The 12,001-nt window shown below is 33.7% G+C and overlaps 1 pseudogene across 1 annotated transcript; it reads right to left on the bottom strand.

Moving 5' to 3' along the window:
* Positions 1-612: 612 nt before the first annotated feature.
* On the bottom strand, positions 613-11,297 carry LOC145968027 (putative fatty acyl-CoA reductase CG5065; annotated as a pseudogene). Its single transcript, XR_014437646.1, has 5 exons — positions 10,854-11,297; positions 3,986-4,183; positions 2,281-2,467; positions 957-1,066; positions 613-850 (listed from the first exon to the last, which is right to left on the bottom strand). The product of XR_014437646.1 is annotated as a putative fatty acyl-CoA reductase CG5065 (transcript).
* Positions 11,298-12,001: the final 704 nt, after the last annotated feature.

Here is a 12,001-nt window from a genome sequence, read left to right as displayed (position 1 = left end):
AACGAAGTTCACATGGGTTTGCAACTTTTCACGCGAAGTAAGGTTCATCTCAAACCAAATTTTAGTTTTAAATCAGAAATAGGTTTAGGTTAGGTTATATCTCCTGAAAGTGAAGCCCCCCCGTAGGGGGGCGAAACACATTGTATCCACGCATGTACATTTCACCTTGACTCTTAAAACGTACATAATGTCTAAAAATTAAAATTTCACATAATTCGTAAAACTTTTTTCGTTAATAACTTTTTAATAAATAGTGAGTGACACTTAAAACCTTTTGATACTTACTCAAGAGAGTAAGCTTGACAACATATGTCAAGATCATTGAAATCGGTGAGGTCGTCCGTAAAGTGCATAATTACCGTAAGTTCATACTTTTAATAAATCTCACGATAATAAATTCTGGAAAAATTTAAAATTAAAAAAAAAAAGATAAGGTACTTTAACAGTTTATATACGATACTTTAATTTGAGATACTTCATCAATTTAAAATATTATATGATCTTGATATAAAAAATGTTTGAAGGAGCACTAATGACAAAAAGATTTGTCTATATTACGAGCGTAATATTAGATGATAAATTCCATTTTAATTTAAATTGTGATATATTTTATTATTGCAGAAGAAAAGTTTGAGCAAAATGGAAACTTACTTTCTCAAGCTAGTGGCAATTTTGTATGCAATTATGATTAAATCGTTAATTGCAAAATCAACTGGTATAATGTAGGCATTATAACTGCCGTTGCAATGCATCGATTTGATAACACCCTTGCCTCCACTGACAAGTAATCCTATAGATCCATTTAAATTGTCGACCCATCCTGGTAACGGCTCCTTGTAAGAAGGGAACACTGCGACGAGATTTATTAATTTTTATATTTTTCTTTGTCTATACACAGTCGCCGGGATATTATATTTTAAAATCTTTTATAATTAATAAGATACACCGATAATTACCGATTGATGGTCTAGCAATGCAACAAGGCAGTTCAGGAAATTCATTGGCTACCAACTTTTCAGCCAGATGTTTCGAATATGTATAAGTATTTGGATGTGGGTATAGTAATCTAAAAAAATTGTAAAGATAAACACACAAAATCTCATATATTTTCATTTACACAATTAAGAGGGAGAAATAACTTAATTTAATTAAACATTATAAACATTAGTTATAAGCATTATATTTACATATTACTAATACTGTTTATTAATATTCTTTCATCAATATAGTTACTTTATTTCATTAATTTATATAATTATTTACAATAAGTTTTAAAGATTTAAATATTTTAAATAGTTGAAAAAAAATTATAATTTAAAAAATATATTATTAACCTTTTGAGTGCCAAGCGGCGCGACCGCGCTCCCCCCGCCCAGTACCCAAAAGTGCCAGCGCATCAATCTGTAAATTCACAGTGGCCTGGTTTACACCGACCGTTTGATACGCGTATCAAATGTTATGTTCGTACTAAATGTATAGTGTAAACAATGCCGTTTGAGTTGGTACGATACGCATCGAGAAGGCGTATCATATCAAAATAATACGCGTATCAAGCATATGTGTGGCGCTGTAAACACTTGTGCATTAAAGAACGAAGGATTAATATAACAAGGATAATATAGAGAAGGATAATATAACACTACTGTGTATCACTTGTCGACTCTTCGTACTTTATTGCGTACTTTAGCTGGATTCCTTAAAGCGCGCGCATGTATTTATACATTTGATGTAAACGCAGTCGAATTAAACGTTTGGTGCGCATTACTTTTGATTCGCGTATCAAAAAACGTACGGTGTAAACCAGGCCAGTAACTGCACGCTCGATATCGCTCAAGATATTCTACACAGAGCGAATGTTTACACTTACAATATAAAAAAAAATGATCAAAGAAGTAGTTTTTAAAAAATTCCCTGAGTCTTAATAAAATTCGATGAGAATTCTCTGATTTTCCAGGTTAAAATAAAAATCCCTGAGAATTCCAGGTTTTCCAGGTTTTTTCCGGTAGTATACACCCTGGATAATAATTATTGCTTATAAGTAAAAAACAGCGCAATCGCGCTTGGCACTTTCCGACATGGAACCGAATAAGCGCTATCGCGCCGCTTGGCTCTTTTCGACTCGGAATTAGACAAGCGCTATCGCGCCGCTTAGCATTTTTCGATCCAGTTTCTACAAAAGTCCGTGGCACTCAAACGGTTAATAACTAAATAAAATTTACTTGCGCGTGCTATGCTTATGCTGAATGTTATTAATTATTAAAATCACCGATTTTTAATTACTTTAGTGTAATAAGATCGATAGTATCTTCATCTAAGCATTGGACGAGTCTCATGATATCCTGAGGGTCATTAGAAGAATCATATATACGCTCACCTACTTCCTTTTGATCGACGTGACAGAAGGCTGTGCTTAGATGTATAAATGCTTCATTTCTTTTCCCAAGTTTGGTACCCTTTTTGTACCTATCTTGAAAATTAAGTCAAAGTCTCATGCCTTATATATCATCAAGAATATTATTGTATGTGCAAAATTAAGAATCTAAAAGATATAGTATGTCTCACAAATCTTATGGAAAAGTGGTTTCAGTGAAATTGTCTAAAAATTAGATATGTTTTAGTTTATGACCTCCTGATCAAAAGTCCCAATAGGCAGGATCTTTAAAAATGGACAAATTTTTCGTTACAGATGTTTAAAACGGACAATTAGATTCACGTACGCTGGAGACGTATTCGATATTACATGTGGAAATATGTTGATATATTCACGTGTATGCATGAGTCGGTGTGTGTGTGTATACATACAGGCCCGTTTTAATTGAGCACCCCGATTAATGTCCCAGAAAGTAGTCAGATGAAAAAATGTTTTAGATAAAAGTTGTAGGGCTCGGAGGGGGACACCTGATGATGACATTGGTTTCACCTTGAGTGAATGTGCCAAGGTCATATGAACTTCAACTTTGTTTTTCAAATGGAACTCCCCATTTTTTATCGTACATTCTTATAGTTTATCTCGAGAGCTTTCCGAAACATTACAATAAAGTATTTCTTTGTTAAATACTTTTAGAGTTATATAAGACTTGAAATAATTTCTTAATTTTACATAAACCATAAAAAACATATATAAATCATATGTCGTAAAATATTCATTTTTCGATGATATTATTTCAATATTTTTATGCGCAATATTTTTATTAAATAATGAGAGGAATTAATTGGTGTAAAGAAAATATACATATTTGTTTAAGATAAAATATGTAATTGTTAATTACAAATTACACAATTTTTCTTAAAAACAACTATGTGCTTTCTTTATACCAATTAATTCTTCTCATTATTTCGCACATAAAAATATTGAGATAATATCATCAAAAAATGAATATTTTACTAGATATTTTATGGTTTATGTAAAATTAAAAAATTATTTCAAGCCTTATAACTCGAAAAGTACTTAACAAAAAAATAATTTATACTATACTTTATACTATATACATATATACACACAGACTCATGTATACAAGCGAATATATTAATATATTTCCACATATAATGTTGAATACATCTCCAGAGTACGTGAATCTAATCCGTTTTGAACGTCTGTAACGAAAATTCTGTTTATTTTTAAGGATCGTGTCCATTAGGACTTTTGATCAGGCGGTCATAAACTAAAACATATTCAACTTTTAGGCAATTTCACTGAAACCACTTTACCATAAAATTTGTGCGGAGTCCTTTGATTTTTATATTGCTTTAACAAAAGGCTTTCTAAAAATAAATATCTTTATCTATATTCTTATATAAAAATTTATCGTGTGAGCAAACAAAGTTTAAAAATAATTACACTGTAATCAAAAACTTGGCATCCAATGCAAATAACTAATAACACATCATAGAAAATATAAATTCAATTGTTCAAATAAACTAGATTGATAATTGACTTAAATTGATTAGATTAATTTAAATTTCTTTAGGGAAACTAATATCCTACCATGTTCATTTCGACGGCATCTTTCAATTTCGCATTCATTTACAGACTCGCGACGCAATGAAATACTATGTTTACCTCATTTATTAGTTGCTCACGTTTTTTATCAGTAAGGCCCAAGTTGTCCGAACATATGTCGCCATTAAACGGTATCACTTTCTTCAAAACTTGAGGCTTCTCAGTTCGTATTCTTTGAAACATCTATATAAAAATATCAGTTCTATTTGCTAATCTCGTGCATATATTACCATTCATTGTTTAAAAACATTTTAGTTGAATAACCTTAATTAATATTAAATCTATTTATATTTAAAATTTAATAATAAATTTTCGTAATATTTTCATTTGTATGTTTGATTCACATCATATGTCGAATAATATAATAATATCATTAATTTTTTGAAATCTTATAATATTTTGAAGTACTATTAAATTAATTTGACATATTATGTAAAACGTTATAATTTGTATGTATAATAAACTATGATAAAAAGTTTAAAACGAGAAAGAGAGAGGGAGAGAGAGAGAGAGAGAGAGAGAGAGAGAGAAACACATCCCTGTTAGCACATATGTATTCGTTTCAAAAACAATGTTTTTTTGAAACGTTTCATAACCGAATCTTGAAAACGTTTCTAATTATTAAAATATCCACTTGAAAAACGTTAAGATATGTTTCTTTTTTTGATTAAAGAAATGTTTAAAACCGTTTAAAATACATTTAAAATACGTTTTTCTCTTTTACTATTTTTCTTTTATTCCTTAAACGTTGGTTTTCTTATGGAATTAATAAAATAATGTATTTACACACTCTTTAAAAGTGAATCAGTATATTATCAATGAAAACAGTAAATAGAATCACTGATGCAGCAGTTATAAGTTATTATAGCACTGGAAATCAATAATATTTTACTGAAAGTATCAGTAATATTGACTGTTTTAATCAATAATATTAGATTATAATTTATCTACTTCGTAAAAAATTAAAAATTTTATTTATATTTACATGCATATTGAACATGCATCTTAAATAGATAACGATTTATTTTACTTAAATATATAATGAACGGATCATTTTTGTTTATTGGTCCGAACATTTATTTGTCCGACTTATAAAATCGATTTAATATCGGAACTTCCTCTATTGAGATTGTATCAGATATTAAATCGAAGTAATACTTTTAATTTTATGTGTCTAGCCCTTTGCAAGCTTTATATAATTCTCATGATTAAAACTTAAGTACGAGAAAAATAGCGCACCGTAGTGCTAAAAACGAACTAACTAGCGATCACTGATTTTATAGTAAAATTTTACTTCCATTGACTATAAATAGTGAGATAAAAGATAAAGTACCAAAAAATAAGCGTTTCTACTGGAGATCAATGCAATACTGATTCTTATTCATATATTTGTAAATAGAAATTAATATAGTTTTCGTAATAATTATATATATATATATATATATATATATATATATATATATATTTATATGTATGTATGTATATATGTACGTATAATTTGAAATTAATTTGAAATTAATATTAAAAATTAATTTTTATTTTGTCTACAGAAATGTGAAAAATACGTTTCCTTAACTATAGAGTTTTAAAAACGTTTCTAGAGAAACGTTTCTTATTAATTCTTTACTAAATTAAAAAACATTGGATACGTTTAAGAAACGTATAATAAAACGAACATGTGCTACCTGGGAACAAAATTGTGTGTGTATAATATATTTTATCCTAAAAACAAATTTTATATTATTTTTAAAAGTTATTAAAAAATGTACTTAAAAAAGTCGCTAAACAGAAGAATTCTTATAAGAGACGCTACTTATTTGACCATTCTTACTTCTATTCTTTATATTATACTATTATATTATATTATACTATTAGCTAATAATAAGTCAATAAAGTTTACATAGCTTTTTTAACTCTTTCGTATCTCCGGGACATATATGTCCCACTCACGAAAGAAATAATTAAACAAATAATCCCATTTAATCCTAACTTTTACCTTGGCTTGTTTTAAAGAAGAAGGTTCAAGCTAAATGTAAAAAAATCGTACACTTTGAAATGTTTACAGTAAAATATAATTATTTAAACTTTACAAAAAGTCAAATTTTTAGAGAGTGAAGAATAACCGTATATTATGTCAAAAAATCATGGGATTTATGCGATAATTATAAACTTAGAGTTTTATTTAAGTGTGATTACAACTTTATTATGATAAATGTTGTGTTTCTTGTTAGTTTTATATAATGTCTAAGGCCGTTGTGCCTTATTATTATGTCTTCAATACGCGAACAGTCCGAAGTAGTAATAGAAAATTTAAGCACGTCGTTTATGCTTCGTTCACGTCGACCACATCCATGCTTCTCCGACGGTCCGTTTTTCGGTCGTCTCTTATGACGTCTTCTTACTGTGGTGTCGTGTGCACAGTCGTGCCGTGTGCATGCTATGTGCTATGTCGCCTCTGCGCGCTGTCGTGCGAGCAATCGCTCTTGATTGCGCAGTTTCTTCAATCAGTAGCGTAGTGCTTAGCGCCTGTCAAAGGGCGCAATATACCCAACATTCCTCCCTTGCTTAAGAATGCTGTTTTCGATAGGGGCGAGTTCCTCTCATCTCCTTGTAATCTGGTCGAATTCGATGTGAAAGACGTTCAGAACGACGAGCAGATGCTTCTGGGGGTTGTGTGGTCCCGTTGTTGAGAGGTTCTGCCTCCTCTCTTTCTTCTAGCGAAGTATGAAGTACTGGATCTGGTTGAATCCGTGTTGGTTCTTTTCCCGAAGGTAGTAGATCTTCGCTGAACGTATTGAATTTCCTTTCCTGTCCCTTTGGACGATTCCATATTTGATTGAAGTGTCTGGTAATGAATCCTCCTTCAATGCTGACGCGAGCGAGTGCTTTCCCTATCAGCCTAACAATTTTTCCAGGAATACGCTGTCCATTGGAGAGTTGAATTAGTACCGATTGACCTGTAGCAAATGAACGTGGCCTGGCGCCGTGATGAGCGTCAAATTGTTGCTTCATTTGCTTCTGCCGAGAAGTAAGACTTAGATTAGGTTTTTCGGTTGCAGTAAAAATATCTAATGGAGTTCTAAGTTTACGTCCAAAGAATATTTCTGCCGGAGACTTATGATCTGGTACCGCATCACTGGGTGTGTAGTTGTATGCGTAAACAAATTTGTTTAATTCCGTTTCTAATTGTGAACTTTGACTTGTGTCGATAGAACTTTTCAATGTTCTGACCATTCTCTCGGCTTGACCATTTGATTGTGGATGCCCAGGTGGGGTACGCACGTGAAGAATTCTAAATTCGGCGCACAGTTGCGCGAATTCCACTGAAGTGAATAGAGTACCGTTATCTGAAACTAGTACTTCAGGAGGTCCATATCGACTAAAGAGTCTTCGCAGATATCGACATGTTGCTGCCGATGTTATTGTTGAGAACCATCCTGCTTCCACGAATTTGGAATAGCTATCGACAATGACGAGTACCCATTGTCCGTGTATCGGGCCTGCGAAATCAATGTGAAGGCGTGACCATGGTTTCTCTGGATTTGGCCATGGATGTAATGGTTCTTTTACTGGGTTGCTTGCTGTGCGATCGCAATGATTACATTCTTTTACGTATCTCTCGATGTCATCATGCATCGCCGGCCAATAGAAATATCGTCGAGCAAGCTGTATCATCCGGCGAATACCTGGATGTGCAATGTGTAGTTGCTTCAGTACAATAGATTGTAGACGTTTAGGAATTATTAGTTTCTCATCTAGAACTAATGTATCATCAACTATGGCTAAGTAATCGCGACGACGATAATATGGCATTAACTCTTTTGCATTCGTCGGAGCTCGCATTGTTTGGATAGGTCGAAGACGTGCTGGGTCGGGCTCAAGCTACCTTTAGCTGAAACAATAAATCCAAGGTATTTAACTATTGAAGTATGAAATTTACATTTTTCCTTTTGGAGTCGAAAACCCCATTCTTGCAAGCGGTTTAGCACTGCGTGTAAACGCGTATCATGTTCTGTGCGTTCCTGGCCATAAATCAGAATATCATCAAGATAGACGAGTACGCCTGGAATACCTGTAAGTGCCTGTTCCAGCGTACGTTGGAAAATTGCAGGAGCTGGTTTTAATCCAAAAACCAACCGATTGTAAGCAAATAAACCTCGATGAGTATTTATTGTAGTTAGCTTCTTACTTTCCTCATCTAGTCTTAGATGGAAATAAGCATCAGATAGATCTAGTTGTGAGAAGATAGAACTTCCTCGAAGTTTTGCCATAAGTTCCTCTATCCCTGGGATTGGATAATCCTCCGCGTCAAGTGCGTCATTTAATCCTGTTGAGTAGTTTGCACAAATACGTATTTTTCCATTTGCTTTGCGTGCAACTACTATGGGAGCAGCCCATTCCGAAAAGTCGACTGGCGTTAAAATTCCATTCTTAACGAGTCTATCCAGTTCTTCATTGACTGGTTCTTCCAATGCGAGTGCGATTGGACGTCGTGGAATGTGTTTCAATTTCGCATTTGGTTTAAGCCACAGATGAACTGTCATCTTGGTGCATTCACCTGTCGAAATATTAAAAAGTTCTGTGAATTGTTTATGAAGTGAACTTACCGTAATCGTATTTATCATTTGCAGATTTCCTACGACTTCTGTGTCATAGATAATTAAGCCAAGCTCATCTATTGCTTGAGAGCTAATTAGTGCAGTTTCTGGACGATCAAGTACGATGACTGGTGCTTTTATCATACAGTCCTTATAGCCAAGTGAGGCGTTAAAAAATCCTATGGTATGCATTGGATGTCCTGAGACATTAACACATGAAGTAGTATAGTAAGAAGTTGGAGTTTTGGACGACCGATCCGTGTCCAAGTTTCTCTCCCGATCGTGGTTACGTCCGCTCCTGTGTCTAACTGCATTTTCAATGGCTTGTTATTGATAGTAATATACACGAATTTGCGATACCGATGTCCTGTGCCTAGAACACCTTGTAATGTGACAGTATTTATTTTATTTCGTTGCTTCGATAAGCAAACTCTAACAATATGTCCCATTTTCTTGCATAATCTGCATTCTGCTTTCTTAAAAGGACATGCATCCCGTCTGTGTTTTGCGGAACCGCAGCCATAGCATGGCGACAATGTAGTAGAATTTGTCTTTTTTTCGTAATTCAGTGTAGTAGGAGTTGTTTTCTTTTCGTAATATTTACCTTTCTTTTTAGGTGAATTCTTCGTTGGTTGGCTGACCGCGTTGATTTCTGAGAAGCGTTGTCCTTCAACGCGCACGACGTCAGCTGTGCGGTTCGCATGTGCGTAGCAGATTTCTCTAATGTCTTGAAATGTGCAGTTTTCTTTTTCTGATGCCACCTTGAAGAGGACTGTTCGCTCTGTGTAGTAGGTGTGTCGCTCAGGGCGAGAGCCGTTAGCAGAATTTTGAGTTGGTCGATATTGAAATTATCGAGCTCAAAGGCATCTCCCAGAACATTTACTTTGTCAAGTATTTCTATAGTCGTTGCTGGCGGGGAAGCACGAAAATTAAGAGCTTCAAAACGACGTTGAAATAACGTTTTATTATAATGGAACTGTTTCTGAAGATGTTGCACGAGATCTACAAAAGATATCTCATGTGGTTTCTTCGGTGATAAACGACTGAGTAATTGTTGATACTCGTCGTCCCCTTCGCTTCTTCCGCGAAAGTGCTTCTATGACGTTCAAACCATAACGTGAAGGTTTTACCTCTTGTAGGATCATGAATGAATTTACTGAGCCGTGTAGTCAGATTTGAAAATTGTGACGATTTTGCACTATCGTCCGTTCTCAGTGTTCGAGATGATAGTATCTCCGCCATTTGCTTTTGTGACTCATCGATCTGATGTAATGTCTGCTCCTGGTTTTGCGCAGTAGTCGCTAGCGCTTGAAGTATTCGTTCCATTTTCTTGCAGGTTCAATAAGCCGCAGCGCCAATTGTTGTGTTTTTTGTTAGTTTTATATCATGTCTAAGGCCGTTGTGCCTTATTATTATGTCTTCAATACGCGAACAGTCCGAAGTAGTAATAGAAGATTTAAGCACATCGTTTATGTTTCGTTCACGTCTCCGACGGTCCGTCTTTCGGTCGTCTCTTATGACGTCTTCTTACTGTGGTGTCGTGTGCACAGTCGTGCCGTGTGCATGCTATGTGCTATGTCGCCTCTGTGTGCTGTCGTGCGAGCAATCGCTCTTGGTTGCGCAGTTCATCAATCAGTAGCGTAGTGCTTAGCGCCTGTCAAAGGGCGCAATATACTCAACAATAAATATTATAATATATAATTTATATGTGTAATCAAAGTGTGCGCGAAGTAGGACGACGCGTGCGATGAGCATCTTCCGAGTCTCGCGGCAAATGCGCGGTTTGTAAAAAAAAGTATATAACAAAGCCAAGAGTCGAAAATGTTTGTGTACATTCAGAAAAATATATATTTAATATATATTTAAAAAAAATCCAAGCTTATATTTTAAATATATTGATATTTAAGTTTTTTATGATCGCTTCCTTCAATCTGCCATTTTGAATTTAAATTTTGATGGTAAATTTGAAATCAGCACCCCCAAAAATCTATAAAATTATCTTCATATGAAACGCATCTCTTTTGGGAAAGCCGGAAAGAGTTAATTGTAAATCTTGATAACCAAGAATCAATTTAAAATTAACAATTTAATATAAAAATTAGTTGTATCAAATAAAAAAAATTAATAAAATCTAAACGGAAAATACAAATATACAAACATGTGATATGATTCTTATAAGAATATTTCAGAATATATAGCAACATTATTTTGTCATTAAGGATAATAAAGATAATACGATTCATACAATATCTTACAGATAATTTGAACATATCTTCAAGTCGATTGTCGCAACTACGACCTTTCTTGTCTCGCATTAAGATATAGATTTTGTTGAGATCTGGACAACTGTATAGCAACTTTTCTGTAAGGACCTTGCCCATAAAACCAGAAGCACCAGTAATGAAGATGGTCTTGTCTTTGTAGAAGGATTGGATCTCAGACTTTGATTCATTCATAGCTGAAATTTATCATATATCGCAAAATTTGTGATCACGATAGACAGAAAAAAAGAAAATGCATTTTACTACGCGGTAAAACATACAGGAAACCACACAAATTCGCTTTGCAGTATAATATTTATAATGTTCGTATTGTTATACAACTACGCGCGAAATGTATATTGTTACATTATTTTCAAATCACCGTATTATATCGCAGCGTATAATTTTCACGCAAAAGCTACAGAAATCTATGCGTAAATAAGAATCATGGTAAAAGAAAATTGACGATAGATCGATTATTTGTATTCAAATGATTATAATTTTGCAATCTAACTTGCATCTTATAACGATTTTTACTTTTTTTTATCAGTAATGACGACAATAGATAGGAATTTAATCAAATATAATAAGAAATTAATTAAAATATATCGCGATTTCTCCAGATTATGATATCAATTCTTATTGAAAGTAATAATGATTGTTCTTTCCAAAAATCTTTATATTAAAGCATCGTAGTTTATTTATAATTTCGATATCCTTATTCGCACTAAGATATTACAATAATAATTCGCTATATTTCTACCAGAAACAATTATTTATCTTCGAGCTACTTGTTCTTCGAGGTGTCTCGCCTGCTCTCCTTCGTTGGGTCTTTCACCTGTTCCGGGGCTTCGAATTCCTTCTTTATCATGTGAAAAAGGCTGTACGAATTATATGAAGAGGTTGGCCAACCTCATTTCTTGGATATTCACAACTTCTCCAATTTTCTCAGTCTTTTCTAAATGAGAAAATTAATGGAATCATCAACTCCTTGATGTATACCGTGCCAGGGCCCCAGAACGAAAGAGCACGAGCAGAGACGAGGCTCTCTCACTTCGATCATTATATTAGGAATATAACTAAGTTCCCGCTCATAATTAGATGGCTCCAGCTGCAAATGTAGTGAAGTTAGGTATTTGTCA

This window comes from Camponotus vicinus, unplaced genomic scaffold (assembly GCF_025532165.1).
Source record: "Camponotus vicinus isolate PSW18456_S1 unplaced genomic scaffold, iyCamVici1.0 SCAF_3, whole genome shotgun sequence".
NCBI classification, from domain to species: Eukaryota; Metazoa; Arthropoda; class Insecta; order Hymenoptera; family Formicidae; genus Camponotus; species Camponotus vicinus.
This window is presented reverse-complemented; position numbering and strand designations above follow the sequence as displayed.